The following is a 22044-nucleotide window of genomic DNA, read 5'->3' on the forward strand; positions in this document are numbered from 1 at the left end:
TCATGTAAAGCTCTGTCCTGGTGAATGAGGACAGTGGTGTCATGTAAAGCTCTGTCCTGGTGAATGAGAAGGGCGCTGTCATGTAAAGCTCTGTCCTGGTGAATGAGGATGGCGCTGTCATGTAAAGCTCTGTCCTGGTGAATGAGAAGGGCGCTGTCATGTAAAGCTCTGTCCTGGTGAATGAGGATGGTGGTGTCATGTAAAGGTCTATCCTGGTGAATGAGGAGGGCGCTGTCATGTAAAGCCCTGTCCTGGTGAATGAGGATGGTGTTGTCATGTAAAGCTCTGTCCTGGTGAATGAGGATGGCGCTGTCATGTAAAGCTCTGTCCTGGTGAATGAGGATGGTGGTGTCATGTAAAGCTCTGTCCTGGTGAATAAGGATGGTGTTGTCATGTAAAGCTCTGTCCTGGTGAATGAGGACGGTGGTGTCATGTAAAGCCCTGTCCCGGTGAATGAGGATGGCGCTGTCATGTAAAGCCCTGTCCTGGTGAATGAGGATGGCGCTGTCATGTAAAGCCCTGTCCTGGTGAATGAGGACGGTGGTGTCATGTAAAGCCCTGTCCTGGTGAATGAGGACGGTGGTGTCATGTAAAGCTCTGTCCTGGTGAATGAGGATGGCGCTGTCATGTAAAGCTCTGTCCTGGTGAATGAGGACAGTGGTGTCATGTAAAGCTCTGTCCTGGTGAATGAGAAGGGCGCTGTCATGTAAAGCTCTGTCCTGGTGAATGAGGACAGTGGTGTCATGTAAAGCCCTGTCCCGGTGAATGAGGATGGAGCTGTCATGTAAAGCTCTGTCCTGGTGAATGAGGACGGTGGTGTCATGTAAAGCCCTGTCCTGGTGAATGAGGACGGTGGTGTCATGTAAAGCTCTGTCCTGGTGAATGAGGATGGCGCTGTCATGTAAAGCTCTGTCCTGGTGAATGAGGACAGTGGTGTCATGTAAAGCTCTGTCCTGGTGAATGAGAAGGGCGCTGTCATGTAAAGCTCTGTCCTGGTGAATGAGAAGGGCGCTGTCATGTAAAGCTCTGTCCTGGTGAATGAGGACGGTGGTGTCATGTAAAGGTCTATCCTGGTGAATGAGAAGGGCGCTGTCATGTAAAGCCCTGTCCTGGTGAATGAGGAGGGCGCTGTCATGTAAAGCCCTGTCCTGGTGAATGAGGATGGTGGTGTCATGTAAAGCTCTGTCCTGGTGAATGAGGATGGTGGTGTCATGTAAAGCTCTGTCCTGGTGAATGAGGATGGTGGTGTCATGTAAAGCTCTGTCCTGGTGAATGAGGATGGCGCTGTCATGTAAAGCTCTGTCCTGGTAAATGAGGACGGTGGTGTCATGTAAAGCCCTGTCCTGGTGAATGAGGATGGCGCTGTCATGTAAAGCTCTGTCCTGGTGAATGAGGATGGTGGTGTCATGTAAAGCTCTGTCCTGGTGAATGAGGATGGTGGTGTCATGTAAAGCTCTGTCCTGGTGAATGAGGATGGTGGTGTCATGTAAAGCTCTGTCCTGGTGAATGAGGACGGTGGTGTCATGTAAAGGTCTATCCTGGTGAATGAGGAGGGCGCTGTCATGTAAAGCCCTGTCCCGGTGAATGAGGACGGTGGTGTCATGTAAAGCACTGTCCTGGTGAATGAGGATGGCGCTGTCATGTAAAGCTCTGTCCTGGTGAATGAGGATGGAGCTGTCATGTAAAGCTCTGTCCTGGTGAATGAGGACGGTGGTGTCATGTAAAGCCCTGTCCTGGTGAATGAGGACGGTGGTGTCATGTAAAGCTCTGTCCTGGTGAATGAGGATGGCGCTGTCATGTAAAGCTCTGTCCTGGTGAATGAGGACAGTGGTGTCATGTAAAGCTCTGTCCTGGTGAATGAGAAGGGCGCTGTCATGTAAAGCTCTGTCCTGGTGAATGAGGATGGCGCTGTCATGTAAAGCTCTGTCCTGGTGAATGAGAAGGGCGCTGTCATGTAAAGCTCTGTCCTGGTGAATGAGGATGGTGGTGTCATGTAAAGGTCTATCCTGGTGAATGAGGAGGGCGCTGTCATGTAAAGCCCTGTCCTGGTGAATGAGGATGGTGTTGTCATGTAAAGCTCTGTCCTGGTGAATGAGGATGGCGCTGTCATGTAAAGCTCTGTCCTGGTGAATGAGGATGGTGGTGTCATGTAAAGCTCTGTCCTGGTGAATAAGGATGGTGTTGTCATGTAAAGCTCTGTCCTGGTGAATGAGGACGGTGGTGTCATGTAAAGCCCTGTCCCGGTGAATGAGGATGGCGCTGTCATGTAAAGCCCTGTCCTGGTGAATGAGGATGGCGCTGTCATGTAAAGCCCTGTCCTGGTGAATGAGGATGGCGCTGTCATGTAAAGCTCTGTCCTGGTGAATGAGGACGGCAGTGTCATGTAAAGCCCTGTCCTGGTGAATGAGGATGGCGCTGTCATGTAAAGCTCTGTCCTGGTGAATGAGGACGGTGGTGTCATGTAAAGCTCTGTCCTGGTGAATGAGGATGGCGCTGTCATGTAAAGCTCTGTCCTGGTGAATGAGGACGGTGGTGTCATGTAAAGCCCTGTCCTGGTGAATGAGGACGGTGGTGTCATGTAAAGCTCTGTCCTGGTGAATGAGGATGGCGCTGTCATGTAAAGCTCTGTCCTGGTGAATGAGGACAGTGGTGTCATGTAAAGCTCTGTCCTGGTGAATGAGAAGGGCGCTGTCATGTAAAGCTCTGTCCTGGTGAATGAGGACAGTGGTGTCATGTAAAGCTCTGTCCTGGTGAATGAGAAGGGCGCTGTCATGTAAAGCCCTGTCCCGGTGAATGAGGACGGTGGTGTCATGTAAAGCACTGTCCTGGTGAATGAGGATGGCGCTGTCATGTAAAGCTCTGTCCTGGTGAATGAGGGCGGCGCTGTCATGTAAAGCTCTGTCCTGGTGAATGAGGACGGTGGTGTCATGTAAAGCTCTGTCCTGGTGAATGAGGATGGAGCTGTCATGTAAAGCTCTGTCCTGGTGAATGAGGACGGTGGTGTCATGTAAAGCCCTGTCCTGGTGAATGAGGACGGTGGTGTCATGTAAAGCTCTGTCCTGGTGAATGAGGATGGCGCTGTCATGTAAAGCTCTGTCCTGGTGAATGAGGACAGTGGTGTCATGTAAAGCTCTGTCCTGGTGAATGAGAAGGGCGCTGTCATGTAAAGCTCTGTCCTGGTGAATGAGAAGGGCGCTGTCATGTAAAGCTCTGTCCTGGTGAATGAGGACGGTGGTGTCATGTAAAGGTCTATCCTGGTGAATGAGAAGGGCGCTGTCATGTAAAGCCCTGTCCTGGTGAATGAGGAGGGCGCTGTCATGTAAAGCTCTGTCCTGGTGAATGAGGATGGTGGTGTCATGTAAAGCTCTGTCCTGGTGAATGAGGATGGTGGTGTCATGTAAAGCTCTGTCCTGGTGAATGAGGATGGTGGTGTCATGTAAAGCTCTGTCCTGGTGAATGAGGATGGCGCTGTCATGTAAAGCTCTGTCCTGGTAAATGAGGACGGTGGTGTCATGTAAAGCTCTGTCCTGGTGAATGAGGATGGTGGTGTCATGTAAAGCTCTGTCCTGGTGAATGAGGATGGTGGTGTCATGTAAAGCTCTGTCCTGGTGAATGAGGACGGTGGTGTCATGTAAAGGTCTATCCTGGTGAATGAGGAGGGCGCTGTCATGTAAAGCCCTGTCCCGGTGAATGAGGACGGTGGTGTCATGTAAAGCTCTGTCCTGGTGAATGAGGACGGTGGTGTCATGTAAAGCTCTGTCCTGGTGAATGAGGATGGAGCTGTCATGTAAAGCTCTGTCCTGGTGAATGAGGACGGTGGTGTCATGTAAAGCCCTGTCCTGGTGAATGAGGACGGTGGTGTCATGTAAAGCTCTGTCCTGGTGAATGAGGATGGCGCTGTCATGTAAAGCTCTGTCCTGGTGAATGAGGACAGTGGTGTCATGTAAAGCTCTGTCCTGGTGAATGAGAAGGGCGCTGTCATGTAAAGCTCTGTCCTGGTGAATGAGAAGGGCGCTGTCATGTAAAGCTCTGTCCTGGTGAATGAGGATGGCGCTGTCATGTAAAGCTCTGTCCTGGTGAATGAGGACGGTGGTGTCATGTAAAGCTCTGTCCTGGTGAATGAGGACGGCGCTGTCATGTAAAGCTCTGTCCTGGTGAATGAGAAGGGCGCTGTCATGTAAAGCTCTGTCCTGGTGAATGAGGATGGTGGTGTCATGTAAAGCTCTGTCCTGGTGAATGAGGAGGGCGCTGTCATGTAAAGCCCTGTCCTGGTGAATGAGGATGGTGGTGTCATGTAAAGCTCTGTCCTGGTGAATGAGGATGGTGGTGTCATGTAAAGCTCTGTCCTGGTGAATAAGGATGGTGTTGTCATGTAAAGCTCTGTCCTGGTGAATGAGGAGGGCGCTGTCATGTAAAGCCCTGTCCTGGTGAATGAGGATGGTGGTGTCATGTAAAGCTCTGTCCTGGTGAATGAGGACGGCAGTGTCATGTAAAGCTCTGTCCTGGTGAATGAGGACGGTGGTGTCATGTAAAGCCCTGTCCTGGTGAATGAGGAGGGCGCTGTCATGTAAAGCCCTGTCCTGGTGAATGAGGATGGTGGTGTCATGTAAAGCCCTGTCCTGGTGAATGAGGATGGTGGTGTCATGTAAAGCTCTGTCCTGGTGAATGAGGATGGTGGTGTCATGTAAAGCTCTGTCCTGGTGAATAAGGATGGTGTTGTCATGTAAAGCTCTGTCCTGGTGAATGAGGATGGTGGTGTCATGTAAAGCTCTGTCCTGGTGAATGAGGACGGCGCTGTCATGTAAAGCTCTGTCCTGGTGAATGAGGATGGTGGTGTCATGTAAAGCTCTGTCCTGGTGAATGAGGAGGGCGCTGTCATGTAAAGCTCTGTCCTGGTGAATGAGGACGGCGCTGTCATGTAAAGCTCTGTCCTGGTGAATGAGAAGGGCGCTGTCATGTAAAGCTCTGTCCTGGTGAATGAGGATGGTGGTGTCATGTAAAGCTCTGTCCTGGTGAATGAGGAGGGCGCTGTCATGTAAAGCCCTGTCCTGGTGAATGAGGATGGTGGTGTCATGTAAAGCTCTGTCCTGGTGAATGAGGATGGTGGTGTCATGTAAAGCTCTGTCCTGGTGAATAAGGATGGTGTTGTCATGTAAAGCTCTGTCCTGGTGAATGAGGAGGGCGCTGTCATGTAAAGCTCTGTCCTGGTGAATGAGGATGGTGGTGTCATGTAAAGCTCTGTCCTGGTGAATGAGGACGGCAGTGTCATGTAAAGCTCTGTCCTGGTGAATGAGGACGGTGGTGTCATGTAAAGCCCTGTCCTGGTGAATGAGGATGGTGGTGTCATGTAAAGCCCTGTCCTGGTGAATGAGGATGGTGGTGTCATGTAAAGCTCTGTCCTGGTGAATGAGGATGGTGGTGTCATGTAAAGCTCTGTCCTGGTGAATAAGGATGGTGTTGTCATGTAAAGCTCTGTCCTGGTGAATGAGGATGGTGGTGTCATGTAAAGCTCTGTCCTGGTGAATGAGGACGGCGCTGTCATGTAAAGCTCTGTCCTGGTGAATGAGGATGGTGGTGTCATGTAAAGCTCTGTCCTGGTGAATGAGGAGGGCGCTGTCATGTAAAGCCCTGTCCTGGTGAATGAGGACGTGGTGTCTGAATAGCACCCACATATGCCCACAATAGTATAATATGGACGACATTTTCAGGATGTCTCAGGATATGTGTCCGTAGCAATTGATCTTTATTTTGGATCGGTCAGGTGAATATTCTATGCATTTACTGTGTTAGCAGAGCTTTCCATTAGATATCTTTGTACATTGTGTTGCGGGGCACTGGCTCATATTGAGCACTCTGCAATTATTGATGTGACATATCTTGTCACTATATATTGTGGGGTTTCGATCTGGTAGATAGTGTTAGCGGGCGCAGTACAGAGGCAAAATACAAGTTCTTAACTCAAAATGTCAGTGTTTATTCACACTTGAGGCAATTGCAAAAAACAGCACAGAACTTTGCAGTCTTGGTGTTAATTCACACACAATGGAAAGTTCATATAACACAAGTCACCTTGCTGGCAGTTCTGCCTCCAGTAGTCCACAGCAGGCTTTAGGGGGCCTGTTTCTCCAGCATGCGGCTCTCAGCCCTCCAGCATGGCACAAAGCCTCAGAAAACAGAGACATCTCTGCTGAGCCCAGTTGCCTATTTAAGGACAGCCAGGTGCTGCCAAAACCCGGACCGGCACTTAAACTCCTGTCCGGTATTTCACCTCCCCTGGCTGGAAACCAGCCCAGCCGCACATGCTGGGAGGAAAATACCTGCCTTGCCAGACACAACCCCTCACTGTGCCACAATATATATATATATATATATATATACTGTATATATTAATTATCTTTGTTCCCACAGCTTTATTTACATAGATGTACCTTTTTTATTTTTATTTCTCAGTACTCTGCTATTTAATATGGGTAATCTTTTTATACATATTCCTTGAGACACTGAGTGTGGGTTGCACCGCCCGGGTGCACTCTATATTGGTGGGGGGTTTTATTTCCCTCTAATATTTTTCAGCAATACTGATTTTTATACATTAGTATTTTGTGTCATTATGGAATAAATAAACTGTTTGGTATTTTTACTTTGGGCCTGCTTTTCTCTTTTTTTTTTTTTGTGGTTGAGCGCCAGGCTGGATTCCTGACCCATTCATTTCAATGGGACTGTGCACATGAGCGTTGTTTTTCACGCATCATCTATGCGTTCAGGAAAAATCGCAGCATCTTCTATATTGTGTGTTTTTCACACAGCCCTCACCTTAGAAAAGTGAATGGGGCTTGCGGGATGCAATGTGTTTTTCTCAGATGGTCCGTCTGTTATTACATGGGTATCCTTGTTGGCCGGCATGTTTGCTACACACTTCTGCACTTTATATATGTCCACATAACATATGTTCATTTGAGCATGTGTTTATCCATCGTTTTTTCTTTATTTTTTATAATGGTACTTATTTTTATATATACTGGCAGTCTGCTTTGATTTATTATCATATGTTTGCATGAGCCCAGAGTCGGGTCTATAATCGGCAAGCTCGGGTCCGGATCTTTTAACCTGGGTGATCGGGTTTTTGTTCTGGTGCCGACCGTGGACAGTAAGTTCTTGGCTAGGTGGCAGGGGCCCTACGAGGTACTCGAGAAAATTGGAGATGTAAACTACAGGGTACACCAGCCAGAGCGGCAAAAGCCGGAGCAGGTTTACCATGTGAATTTACTCAAACCGTGGAAAGATAGGGAAACCTGTACAGAAGACATCCCGCGGCCGGGTTATCTAGTAGAAAAGGTTCCAGCCCCTCTGTCTGATGCAAGAGAGGCGGCTGCCACAGTAAAAATTGCTGACAGCCTCTCCTCTAAACAGACTCAGGAGGCCAGGGAGTTCATTAGTCGGAACACGGACATGTTTTCAGACCTCCCTGGACGCACTTCCGTAATTCAGCATGACATTGTCACTGAGCCTCAGGCAAAAGTCCGGTTAAAACCATACCAGGTACCCAAGGCTCAGTGATAAGCAATATCGGAGGAGGTGCAGTTAATGTTGCAGCTAAACATTAACAATCATTCAGATTAGTACTAAGATGTTACTGTCACCAGAGTATCAAAAGAGAAAAACAACTGAAAAAAAGGTGACTTTTAAAAATACCTTTATTATTATATCAAAAAAGGGGGTATCGGTATATATATACCACTGTAGTGCAAAGAGACATGTGAGTACTTGAATTTCCTAAAGGGGAGTATTGCCCCCAGCAAGAAATCCACAGTAACAGGATAGAACGAAAGGGAAACGGGGAAGAGGAGCGGAGTCTTATGGATCAGGCAAGGGCAGAATTGTCTCACCCTAATTTGCCCCCTAGACTGCTCAGCCCAGGGCGACCCTCTAATGGTGGAGGTTCCCTGTCCCCGAACCTATTACTATCCAGTCCCTGTTAGACCCTAATCAGGGGAACCCTAACAAGGGGAAGATAACTAGGTGGAGGGTAACAGCGGTTATCCCAGAGGAGGTGGGTACCGCCGAGGCCCTTCTGATAGCATAAAGGAGTGTCAGTGGTGATCCCAAGGATTAGGTGCCACTGAGACTCTACAAATATAGGACAAACGAGACCCCAAAGCATTTCGCCTAGAACTCGCTAGGCTCATCAGGGGGCAATCTCAGTATAGTCAAAAATAGACAAAGCTGATATTAAAAAAATATATATATGATACTTAGCTCCTAAGCCGGATACACGTGGTTCTGCAGATTACCCAGAATAGTGCTGTCCTATTGAAGGTACCTAGGAGAGTATGTAGGTTCAATTAATATGAGGCCGGCATCTATGTTTATATTATGTCAGCATATCACCATCAATCAACAGAGAAGAACTAAGTCTACTTACATGAGGACAAAAGATAGAGTCCTAGTACAGAACCACATAGCTTGGGCTAGGTTACAGAGTCTGCTCTTGCGGTCTTTATCCTGTAAGACGCGCCTGCCCAGGGTTAACTTCCGGACGCCAGAAGACATGTTTCCGGCGTTTGGAACGCACCCTGGAACGCATGCCTGCCTCCCTGGGTCATTTCCGGTGGCGTGGATCGCACCGGGTGGAACGCACCAGGCCTCTAGATGGAAGCCGAGCCCAGAGACCAGAAGTTCCTTCGCGTCACTTCCGGTTTCAAGTTGGAACGCATCTTGGGACGCAGATTAAAGCTAAAAATCGCTCGGGAGGCATAATCGACATGAAAAATAATCTTATAGCATGGGTATGTGGGCGAGAGGATTCGCCCACATTTACCATGCTACTACTTACAAAAAAGGTATCACGGTCGGCGTGGCTATCACATACGTGACACAGAGGGAGGGAACGAGGAAGGCCCTGCCCAAGTGAGAGGGAAGATGGTGACCCCTGACTCACCTGGCGGCTGGCACCTGGCTGCCCTGACGTCCCTAGACAGGTTCCTCACCCGTACGCCGATCACGTGCCTAAAGCCCTGGCTTTCCCTGAGCTGAGCCCTAGGTAGTGAACAGGGCGATGGGAACACTAGTCCGCACCACTAACTCTAAGGGAAAACACCAAGGGGAGGACAGACAACACAGACTCAACATATATTCCCAGGTGGGCGACAACAGGAGACAACAATAAGCCCAACAGGGATCCGGAGGGTAGCACACAGGAACAACAACCAGGATTAACCACTCCAGTGGGTCAGTATAGATGTCCAGGCAGGAAGCTCTATAACTGGCAACTAGAGAAGTGTGAGGGGAGAATATAAGGAGGTAGGGAGTGGCAGACACGAAACAGCTGAGGAGGAGAAGCTACGGATCCCTGAGAGAGACAAAAAGGATAGCAAGGCAAACACAGAAAACAATAACTAAGAAACACCATGATCTTTAGATATAGAGCGCGCAGCCACCCGCTGCGACTTCCTGACCCCGGGTATAACGGAGTCAGACGTGGCTCTTGATACCCTCGTGACAGTACCCCCCCTTTCACGAGGGGCCTCCGGACACTCAGGACCAGGTCTCTCCGGATGAGAGGCATGGAAAGTCTGAATTAACCTGTTGGCGTTTACCTCTGACGCTGGAACCCACATTCTTTTCTCGGGACCGTAACCCCTCCAATGCACAAGATACTGAAGAGAGCGGCGGACCCGACGAGAATCAACAATTCTGGCTATTTAAAACCCCAGATTACCATCCACAATAACAGGAGGAGGTGGCAGCGGCGATGGTTCTAGAGGTGGAACATACTTCTTGAGTAACGATTTATGGAAGACGTTATGGATCTTAAAAGTCTGAGGTAGCTCCAGGCGAAAAGCCACAGGGTTAATGACGGCTACTATTTTATAGGGACCAATGAACCTAGGACCCAGTTTCCAAGAAGGAACCTTCAACTTAATATTCCTAGTAGACAACCACACAGTCATTCACTCCTAGGTCCGGACCTGGCGACCGTTTCTTATCGGCCATGCATTTATATTTACCACTCATCTTTTTCAAGTTAACTTGCACCTTCTGCCATACCGATGAAAGAGATGAGGAAAACCTTTCCTCTTCGGGAACCCCAGAAGACCCCCCCCTCTTTGAAAGTACAAAATTGGGGATGAAAACCGTATGCACCAAGGAATGGTGACTTGCCAGTGGACTCCTGATAATGATTATTTATGGCAAACTCAGCTAACGGTAAGTATGATGACCACAACTCTTGGTTTTCAGACACAAAACACCTTAAATATGTTTCTAGGTTTTGGTTGGTACGCTCAGTCTGTCCATTCGACTGAGGATGGAAAGCTGAGGAAAAGGACAAGTGAACCCCCAAACGGGAACAAAAAGCTTTCCAAAACTTAGAAATAAACTGGGTTCCCCGATCCGAAACCACATCGGAAGGGACCCCGTGAAGCTTCACGATTTCACTGATAAACACCTGAGCGAGAGTTTTAGCATTAGGAAGTGCGGGTAGCGCAATAAAGTGTACCATTTTGCTAAACCTGTCTACTACTACCAAGATAACTGTTTTACCCGCCGACAACGGTAAGTCAGTGATGAAATCCATAGACAGATGTGTCCATGGCCTATTGGGAATGAAAAGTGGCAATAAAGACCCTGCTGGACGTGTAAGAGACTTTCGCGCGTGCACAAGTAGAACAAGTAGACACGAAATCCATTACATCCTGACGCAACCTTGGCCACCAAAAACGACGAGATAAAAGCTCCAAGGTTGCTTTACTACCCGGGTGTCCAGCAAGTGCCGAATTATGATGTTCTTTTAATAATTCAAGACGCAGGTTTAACGGTACAAACAATTTCTCTGAGGGGCAAGAGGCCGGGGCGTCCCCCTGAGCCTCTAACACCTTTCCCTCTACAACAGAGTGTACAGCAGAGACAACCACTCCTCTTTGTAAAATAGGTACCGGATCACAAACATTACCCCCTCCAGGGAAACTACGAGATAATGCGTCTGCCTTGGTATTTTTTGCCCCAGGACGATAGGTGATTACAAAGTTAAATCTGGTAAAGAATAGCGACCACCTAGCTTGTCTAGGGGTGAGACGTTTAGCCGATTCTAGGTACAGAAGGTTCTTGTGATCCGTAATCACCGTGACGGGGTGGATTGCTCCCTCTAAGAAGTGACGCCACTCTTCAAGCGCCAGTTTAATCGCCAACAGTTCCCTATTTCCAATATCATAATTCTTCTCTGCAGAAGATAATTTTTTGGAAAAGAAAGCGCAAGGACGCTATTTGCCAGGAGACGGACCCTGAGACAATACAGCTCCCACTCCCACCTCTGACGCATCTACCTCGACAATAAAAGGCTGGGAGACATCAGGTTGAATTAGAACAGGTGCCGAGGTAAACCTCTCCTTTAGAGAGGAAAATGCATCTTTAGCGGCGTCAGAGCATTTGGAAAAATCCGTCCCCTTCCTAGTCATGACGGTAAGGGGTTTAACGATCACTGAATAATTTTTAATGAACTTTCTATAGAAATTAGCGAAACCCAAAAACCGTTGTAGGGCTTTAAGGTTCTCAGGAAGATCCCAATCTAAAATTGCCTGGACGTTCCCAGGATTCATGCGGAAACCTGAAGCAGATAATAGATATCCCAGGAACTGTAATTCCTGAACAGCGAAGACACATTTTTCAATTTTCGCATATAATTTATTCGTCCGTAGGACCTGCAGTACTTGCCTGACATGCACCTCATGTGTTTTCAGATCAGCCGAATAAATTAAGATATCATCTAGGTATATGACTACAAACCTGCCGATGAGATGACTAAAAATATCATTAACGAAATGTTGGAAGACAGCAGGGGCATTGGTCAGACCGAAAGGCATAACAAGATTTTCTTAATGCCCCTCAGGGGTGTTAAAAGCTGTCTTCCACTCATCCCCTTCCCTGATACGAATCAGATTGTAGGCCCCCCTAAGATCAAGTTTGGAGAACCACCCGCAATCTGATTAAAAAGGTCAGGAATTAGAGGAAGAGGGTATGGGTCACGGATGGTTATCTGGTTTAACTCACGGAAATCTAAGCAAGGAAGCAGGCCCCCATCTTTCTTTTTAACAAAGAAAAACCCTGCAGCCACGGGTGAAGAAGAGGGTCTGATGTGTCCCTTAGCCAGACTCTCGGAGATATAATCTTTCATGGCTTGTCTCTCGGGACCCGAAAGATTATACAACCTGGACTTGGGTAATTTTGCCCCGGGAATCAGGTTAACCGGGCAATCATAAGGACGATGAGGTGGTAGTTTCTGACAACCCTTTTCAGAAAAAACGTCCTCAAAGTCCGAAATAAATGTAGGTAGGGAAGCTATGGAGGCGATTAAGCAATTGTTATTTAAGCAATTCTCTCTGCAATGCTCACTCCACTCCAATATCTCCCTGGCCTGCCAATCCACCACTGGATTGTGCGCTACCAACCAGGGAAGACCCAATACCACCGGAGAGGGAAGGCCCTCCAGAACGTAACATGAAAGACACTCATTATGGTGGTCCCCTACCCGAAGGTGTAAATTACGAACAATGTGGGTGAGGTTTCTCTGAGACAGAGGAGCAGAATCTATAGCGAATACGGGAATAGGTCTCTGCAGCGTACAGAGAGACAAACCCATAGTGCGGGCAAAATGGGCATCAATCAAGTTTACCCCTGCTCCACTGTCTAGAAAAACAGAAATAGACTCCGTCTTAACACCAAAAACAATGACCGCTGGTAACACAAATTGAGATGTTCGTATGGAGGAAACGTATACCACCCGGCTGACATCCTCCGCACAGCCCGGGGTTAGTAGTTTTCCGACGGTCTTTTGTTTTTGAGAAAGGAGGGACAGACATTAATGAAATGACCCCTCCCCCCACAGAAAAAACAAGCCCCCCCCCTACGGCGAATCTCGGGAGGACGGACCTGACGAGAAGTTCCGCCTAGCTGCATAGGCTCATCTAAGTCAGTACAGGCTGACTGTTGCTTGGGAGAGGTAACCAATTGCTCCGGAATTTTCGATCTCTCCCTAAGACGTCTATCTATTCTGATAGAGAGGGACATAACAGCATCAAGGGAAGGGGGGGTCTCATACAGCGCCAGTGCATCCTTAACCCTTTCAGATAACCCAGAGCAGAACTGACTCCTGAGAGCCGGGTCGTTCCACTGAGTATCCGTAGCCCACCTACGGAACTCTGAGCAATATTCCTCTGCTGACCGATCTCCCTGTAGGAGTCTCCGTAACTTCGACTCAGCCAGGGCGACTCGGTCAGGGTCATCATATATGAGACCCAAAGCCCCAAAAAATCCCTCCACTGACCGAAGAGCCTGAGAACCAGGGGGTAACGAGAACGCCCAGGATTGCGGATCCCCCTGAAGCAGGGAAATGACAATCCCAACCCGCTGTTCTTCATGACCTGAGGAGTAAGGGCGCAACTTAAAATATAATTTGCAGGCCTCACGGAACGTTGCAAATTTGTCCCTTCCCCCAGAAAATCTGTCGGGAAGAGCAACCTTGGGTTCAGTGACAACCTGGTTACCCATAGCAACCGCTGGGGGTGCGGTCTGCTGCATTTGCTGCTGTTGTTGGAGAACAGACGCCTTCAATCCTGCCACCTCCAAAGACAGGCTTTGAAGCTGTTCTGCCAAGGCATCAATAGGATCCATATTGGATTCTAAGTAGAGAGAGAAAAAAAAACAACAAACAAAAAATAAAAATAAAAAATTTTTATTTATTTTTTTCTCTCAAAAAGTGAGGGCCAGTTATAATATCACGGTCGGCGTGGCTATCACATACGTGACACAGAGGGAGGGAACGAGGAAGGCCCTGCCCAAGTGAGAGGGAAGATGGTGACCCCTGACTCACCTGGCGGCTGGCACCTGGCTGCCCTGACGTCCCTAGACGGGTTCCTCACCCGTACGCCAATCACGTGCCTAAAGCCCTGGCTTTCCCTGAGCTGAGCCCTAGGTAGTGAACAGGGCGATGGGAACACTAGTCCGCACCACTAACTCTAAGGGAAAACACCAAGGGGAGGACAGACAATACAAACTCAACATATAATCCCAGGTGGGCGACAACAGGAGACAACAAGAAGCCCAACAGGGATCCGGAGGGTAGCACACAGGAACAACAACCAGGATTAACCACTCCAGTGGGTCAGTATAGATGTCCAGGCAGGAAGCTCTATAACTGGCAACTAGAGAAGTGTGAGGGGAGAATATAAGGAGGTAGGGAGTGGCAGACACGAAACAGCTGAGGAGGAGAAGCTACGGATCCCTGAGAGAGACAAAAAGGATAGCAAGGCAAACACAGAAAACAATAACTAAGAAACACCATGATCTTTAGATATAGAGCGCGCAGCCACCCGCTGCGACTTCCTGACCCCGGGTATAACGGAGTCAGACGTGGCTCTTGATACCCTCGTGACAAAAGGTCCGCAATTATAGAGGGGGCCAGAAAGGGAATGAGGGACTGACAGATGTCTCCCATGATTTTTAGAAGGGGATAAGCAGAAGATGATAATATATAATTTGGTCCCTACCCCTTATAGTATGGGAGAGGAGATAAGGTCCCAAATTAGGCAAAGATAAGGTGAACTAATATTTCTTCACCAATTAAAGGATGCTTCTCGCATCAATCAAAGAGCCAGTTAAAGGGCCATATGCCCACAAATATCACTAGAAGAGGATATATATTAAAGGAACCAGGAATTTGGGTAACCAGATTTTCAAATAAAACAAGTAAAGTTTAATCTTTCGTTGAGGCCGAGGGGGAACTGGGACTGGAATCTATAGATCCAAGCAGTTTCTTTCTTAAGGATCTTCCTGTCCCATTCACCTCTTCTTTGAGGAAGGGGGACCACTTCCAGGACTGAAAAGCGTGCGGAGTCTAAATCGCCCGTGTGGCAATTATTAAAGTGTTGGGCTATGGGGGTATCCTTTCGTTTTTTGATATCATTGATATGCTCGCAAATCCTTCTTCTAAGTTCTCTTTTCGTTTCCCCTATGTAGTCAAAGGGGCAAGAGCATTGACAAATATATACCACACCCTTTGTCTTGCAGTTGGCAAAGTCCCGGATAGAAAAAGGACGTTGTGTGACGGAACAGGTGACCGTCTTCGAGGTGTTAATATACTTGCAGGCTTTGCAGGATCCGCATTTAAAAACCCCCAGGGGCTTCCGATCTAGCCATGTGCCCTCTTTTTTGGGACCCCCGTAGTGGCTGTGAACCAGTCGATCCCGCAAGCTCCTACCTTTACGGTACGTAACTTGGGGAAATTCCTTGATTGCTTGTGTAAGGTCTGGGTCCATCAGGAGTATTGGCCAATACGTTCTCAGAATGGAGGTCACCTCCCTGTTACCAGAGTCAAAGGTGGAGATCAGACGTATCAGACCCTCGTCTGTCTTGTCTCTGGACTTTGGTATCAGTAGATCTTCCCTCTTTCTGGACTCGGCAAATTGAAAAGACTCCATCAGAAGGTACAGAGGGTAGCCTCTCTGTGAGTCTTTTTTTCAATTTGTTGGATTCCGAGTAAAAGTCCCCCCCCCCCGAGGAACAGTTCCTGCGGACCCGCAGATACTGCCCCCTGAGGATGCCCCTCTTCACGGCCGTGGGATGGTGGCTGTCCCAGTGAAGTATACTGTTGGTGGCTGTCGGTTTTCTGTGTACCGACGTACTGAGGATCCCCTCGGTTTTCCTCACCACCACGTCAAGAAAAGTAATTTGTTCGGTCTGGGTTTCAAAGGTGAAGCTCAGACCGATGTCGTTTTGATTTAGGATATTGATGAATTCATGGAAGGCAGGCACTGTGCCCTCCCAGATCAGAAAGACATCGTCGATGTACCGAGTCCAAAAGGTGATGTTGTCATTCCACCATTGATGCTGATCTGGGAAGACATACTTATCCTCCCACCAGCCCAGGAGGAGATTGGCACAAGTTGGCGCACAGGAGTTCCCCATCGCTGTCCCCGTGAGCTGGTGGTAGAAAGAACCGTTGAACAGGAAATAATTATGTGTTAAGATGTATTCCAAGAGGCGTAGAATGAAATCATTATGAGGGTGAAACTGAGTCCCTCTGGTGTTTAGAAAGTAAGCTGTAGCTCCAATTCCTCTATCATGTGGGATAGACGTTTAAAGTGATTCCACGTCTATGCTCGCCATAATACTGTTGGGGTGGATGGTAAGGGTTTCGATTTTTCAGAGAAAATCCATCGTATCTCTAGTGAAGGATGGTAGCGTCCAGACAAATTCCTGGAGCACTTTATCGAGATAGATTCCATTGTGGTGTGTCAGAGAATCTATCCTGGATACGATAGGACGGCCCCTGAGAGGATGCACCCCTTTATGTATCTTTGGTAAACAATAAAAAGTTGCAATCTGAGGGGCTTTTGGGAGTAAATAGTCAAATTCGGTCTTATTAATGATCCCCTGTTGTAAAACTGTTAAAGGAGATATTAATTATTGGTATTTATGCGAATCCCAATAATTAATATTCATAAATAGGCGTGAGTCGTCTTATGATAGCTCCGCCTATTTATGCCTTACTTAACAACAAATCGCTACTGATTGCCCTACGCTACTCACTAAACTAGCTGCATGCGCCTTACTAACTCGCTACCGCTAACAAGTACACGCTACACAAAAGGGTATAAATAATACCGTATTTATTAATTCTTACAGAACATAACACATGTAATACACTGATAATACAGTACAACAATACACTACAACTATTGCTGAGGCAACTTACATATACAAGGAATCTAAAGGTTTATAACTATATATTTCTATATCAAGGGTATAGACTTATATAGTTACAGCGGCCCACAGCAATATGAATACACACACTGTTACAACACACTAATACGGTTTTGACTACACTAACGCGGCCCCAAGTCCTCCCCAAAATCTAACTACAACTGCACTAATACACATACATACACTTTACCAGCAACCCACCCAATCCTGACAATATACTATCCCTACGGGGAATGACAAGAGATTATTACGGGCAAGGAGGGATGTCCTAGGGGAACACAGGGGATAGAAAAGGGGGGACTCAGGGCAGGAGAAGGTAAGGGTGACCAAGGGATCAGGGGGTGTATCAAGGGTCCAGAGGTGGGTATGTTGTAAGGGTTAACAGGAAGGGTTCGTTGGTGGTAGAGGGAATATTGTATGGGGGGAAATAGGGTGTAGCAGGGGGTATATAGATCAAGGGGGTATATAGTAGGGGGGTATTAGAGGGGTATATAGCAAGGGCGTATATACCAAGAGAGTAGGGGGGTATCAGGGGGGTATATAGCAGTGGGGTATCAGGGGGATATATATATATAGTGCAGGGGATATATAGATGGAGTGCAGGGGGGTATATCAGGGGGATATATATATATAGTGCAGGGGGTATATAGATGGAGTGCAGGGGGGTATATAGCAGTGGGGTATCAGGGGGATATATATATATAGTGCAGGGGGTATATAGATGGAGTGCAGGGGGGTATATAGGATACTTAGGGTTAAATGCGCGTTGTCCAGGGGTTGCTCGTTCGTCTAGGGATGATCCTCTCTGGCTGGGGCTCCGTTCAGCAGTGCCTCAGCGTAGCGCCGCCTGACTATTTAAGTTTGGCGGCGCTCGCTCCCGAGGCAGCACGTCCGGACGTGCACGTGCGCGCCGCCGGCCAGAACACGTGGGCCGGCGCGGTGATATGACGTCACCGCGCCGGCCCGCGCATCCCGGAGCGCGCTTCCAGGCGGAGGGTTCCTTTGATCCTCCGCCTGTAGCGCATCTGCATACCATGCGGTGCGATAATTATCGCGCCGGAGGTGTGCAGATAACAGAGGGAGGGACGTTTGTTCCTCTCTCTGTTATGTTAACTATCCCCAACGGTTGGGGATAGTTAAATACCAAAAGGCATCGGATCTCTATTGATCCCATGCCTTTTGAGGTCACCAGAGGCTGGACATAATTGTCCAGCCATCTGGAGACCTTCTCATCCCCTGCAGGGATGCATGAGGAGGGGGGGGGGGGGGGGGGGGGGCGGCACGTCTTGTTCCTATACTATATGTGTATAGATGCTTGGGGCACATCCATACACATATATATATATATATATATATATATATATATATATATATATACACAGTTATATTTATAAGTATATGCACATTCATGGATGTTTGGGGCACATCCACAAATATGCATACACACACACACCAGGGACAATAAGCCCATCCATACATATTATACATATATATACATAGAGATGTATGCCTGTCAAGGAGGCCTACATACATCTCCATGTATATCCCCTGGTCCCACCTGGACGGGGCCCACAGTCAAGGGCCAATATACATGTATATATATCAGGGCATATATACATATATATTTAAATATAACACTTCCTTCAACAATCCCCCTGTTGTCGGGAATACGACAATAAACATTTTGGGGGAAGGGTTGGGAGGTATTTACCCCCTCTCAATCGCACTCTAGGTGACAATTCAGGAAGGACTGAAGTAGTATGACCCTTAGGTACCTAGACATCACCTATCATGACTAACATCTCGGACCTGCCCTTCACCAACGCCTCCGTCCACCGAATACACCGTCTTCTCTTTGGATAACTTCCTCGGCATCTTACATTATGTTCCTCAGGTGTCAGCCACTCCCTATGTAGTCTATTTCTGACTCCAGAATGGCTTCACCCTTGCCGTATTTAGGTCACTCCACTCGGTGACCGTGTTCTCTCTCTTGGCCAGTGTTGTTCTTCTGGCGTCCGTTACCCCCAATGTTAGTGCCGGTAATTCATGTAGCACCTCCTTATGGGGTATGGACGGCCGTACCTTTTAACACCAGTATGATTTTCATCTTAATTGAAAACTCAGTTGTTAGAGAGGTTCTCCCATGGACAGATACATAGGTTTTTACAAGGCAGGTCAGATTTTCTGGGGGGGAGGTGATGTCATAGTACCTAAAATCTACCTGCGGGAAAGAACCCCGCACTACCATCATTCAATCCAACCCTTACAAAAAGTCACCATTGTCGATATTGAAGCGGCAAATACTTTAGTAGATGAGGGGCCTGACCCTAGGGAATCTACTCTACCCCACTCACACAAACATGTCATATCCCTCCCAATACAGCCCAATTCAATTCAGTGTGTACCCATAGAGACTCATGCCACCTGGCCTACTCTCTATACCTCCCAAGACACTGGTAGTTAACAGACCTTTGTGTCCTTGGGGAAATGACTATAGGATGCAAGTGTGCATCCAGCCATATTGTAGTATGGCTGTCGCACATCTACACCAAGAGTGTCCATGGGTACATGAGGACACATATATACAAATAATCAATGTAAATCTATACACAATATGATGAGGTCACAGGGTGGCCTATGATTATATCCCTAACCTTCTTACGAAAATCTACTACAATACGTGATATACATGTACATAATGCTATGAGATCACAGGATGGCTTTGGATGTTCACCCTGAACCCTCATAGGAAAAACCTACTACAACACAATATTTATATACACCCACCCCCACACACAATACTATGAGATCACAGGATGGCTTTTGGATTTTCATCCCGACCCTCATAGGAAACAGTATGTCCATGCGATCTCTGGCTCCAGGACTTTGTTGGAGCTAAGTCCTGAGCCTCCTACTAATTAACTTCGTGAAGTTCTGTCTGGTTCTGGTTTAGTTGGTCCGCAAGTCTCTTGACCCTCCTGTAGATTAGACACAGTCCCGTGTACATGATGATTACCAGAACCAGAAGAACTATCACCGGATGAATCAATAGGTTGAAGAAGGATGTTGCCTTTGGACTGTAGCCGAACAGACTTTCCCACCAGGAGATCTTGGAGTCTTTGTCCAACGCAGTTGTGATTGCCGTTATTTTATTCTTGTCGTGCATCAGTTGGATGGTGGCCTGTTTCTCTGTTTCTCGAAGATTCTTAATTATTTCGTCTTCTTGGCTGAAGTCTAGCAGGAGATGTTTGAGTTCTATCCCAAAGCCAAGAGGAATCTTCTGGAGTCTCACGGGTACGTCAGGGCGGATGTCGAGTCTCTTCTCCGGGGTGATTGGTGTCCTTCCTTGTAACTCTGCGACATCTAAACCTAGGACGGGACTAAGGGTGCAATACGCTCCAGGGAGGAGTTCTCCTCTCTCAGTGCAGTTAGTTCCATAGATTGTATAAGACATGTTTTGCCTTTGGTACCAGCACCAATACCCCTGTCCCAAGTATTTAAGGGAGGAGGGTATTGGGCTGGCCTTCATCTCACAGGACCCCTCGGTGCTCCAACATTGGTGTCTTAACACCCGATCCTGACTACCTTGACAGAGTATAGCATCCTCTTTCTTCCAACATCCCTCTGTGTCTAACAGATAAGGATGGCCTCTCTCATAGGTTAGAACGCCCGGGGGGAGCTGTGGATAAAGCACCGTCTGGTTATTTATGACAATCCCTAAGTTAATTGCACTGTAACCCTGTCTAAGATGGCCAGATACAGGAGCCAATGATGAAGCAGTGCAAGTGAGATTCCTACAGCCGTGCCACTGGACTACCCACCAGTTGGTGTGATTGGCTGCAAAAGGAGATATAAGAGGACTTACCCGTTGGCGGAGGTTAAATGGGAAGTGGCCGCCGTACAATGATGATACAATATGTTTAAGGTTGCCTGAGAGTTCACTCTGGACTTGCGTACACGCCAGAGCGAGCTGAGCTCTATCCTGTTCTTCCAAGAGACCCACAACTAACCTTCTAAACTTCTCTCGTAAAGCAGAAGATAGAGAGGTAGTGGCATCTATGTGCGAATGCTGCAAACCCTCTAAGACGTGGTTTACATCAAGCTGGGTCTCGAATCCTTCTCCGGCGTGTCGCGCAACATCCCCAAGTTTACCTCTCAGGACTTCCATATCCATAGTGTTCAGGGCGCCCACTCCCAATGCACCTCCGCCTAGTCCCATGGCTATCAGATCTCTTCTTCCCCTGTGATTTCTATGTATGAGATCGTCCTTTCTTACCTCTTGCCCTGCCTCTATCCAACCTCTTATCATGTCAATTTGGTTCCTCACAAACTCCCCGCATCTGTGATCCCACTGGTCGACTCGGAAGTCATCTACGGAAATTCTCCAAGTAAATAGGACGAATTTTGTCCCCGTGATGATCTTCCATGGGGATGACAGTTGAGGAGCTATAGGATCTGCCAATTGATGGATAGGGGCGTTGCAAGAGTCTAAATGCATTTTTACAGGTTGGAGACCTGTCGCTTCATAGGGGATCCTCACCACCGTTACACAAACTTGCCCTCTACCTCTGAACGGATACCATTGGTCACTTTCTCCAACCTGTAGCACTAGTTTTCCTACGGGTTTGGATTTAGACAGATAGACCCATTGTGTAAATGTCCAGCACCCTTCATCTACTGCCTCGCAAAAAGGCCATCTAAACGAACTATCTATATTGATGTCAAAGTTAATATCCCTGCCACTGTGGTCTTTCCAATCGGAAGACACATACCTACCCCGGTATTCCTCATTCATAGGGGTACCGTCCATCCATACATCCACTGTAGGGGTATCCACCCCATTGCACACTAAATCCCAACTCCAGGGATTAGTGTCCAAGGTTACCATCTGGGTATCTTGTTCCCAGTGGGCATAGGTGATGAAATAATATCCAGTCACCTCCTGAACACAATTGTCTCTCATGATGGTGATCATAAAGGACCGTATGGATGGAGATCCCTTTAACTGAGCATACCTGGGATCCTTGGCATCTGTCCGTACTTTTAAAACGGTGGCTCGGTAAAAGCCTTCCAGTTTTACCGGACCACTCTGGTCATTCCATAGGGCCTGGCCAGAGTTACTGCAGTTTAACTTTAGCATCACTATACTGGTTCGTATGTAATCTGTGGACACATGTCCTTGAACATAACTGGATTCCCTAGTGATAATCATCTGGGAATCTCTTAACATACAATAAGCTTTTAGGGTGCCCTTTACCGGAATGGGTCTGTCAAAATATGTCCTTACCC

This window comes from Bufo bufo, chromosome 4 (assembly GCF_905171765.1).
Source record: "Bufo bufo chromosome 4, aBufBuf1.1, whole genome shotgun sequence".
NCBI classification, from domain to species: Eukaryota; Metazoa; Chordata; class Amphibia; order Anura; family Bufonidae; genus Bufo; species Bufo bufo.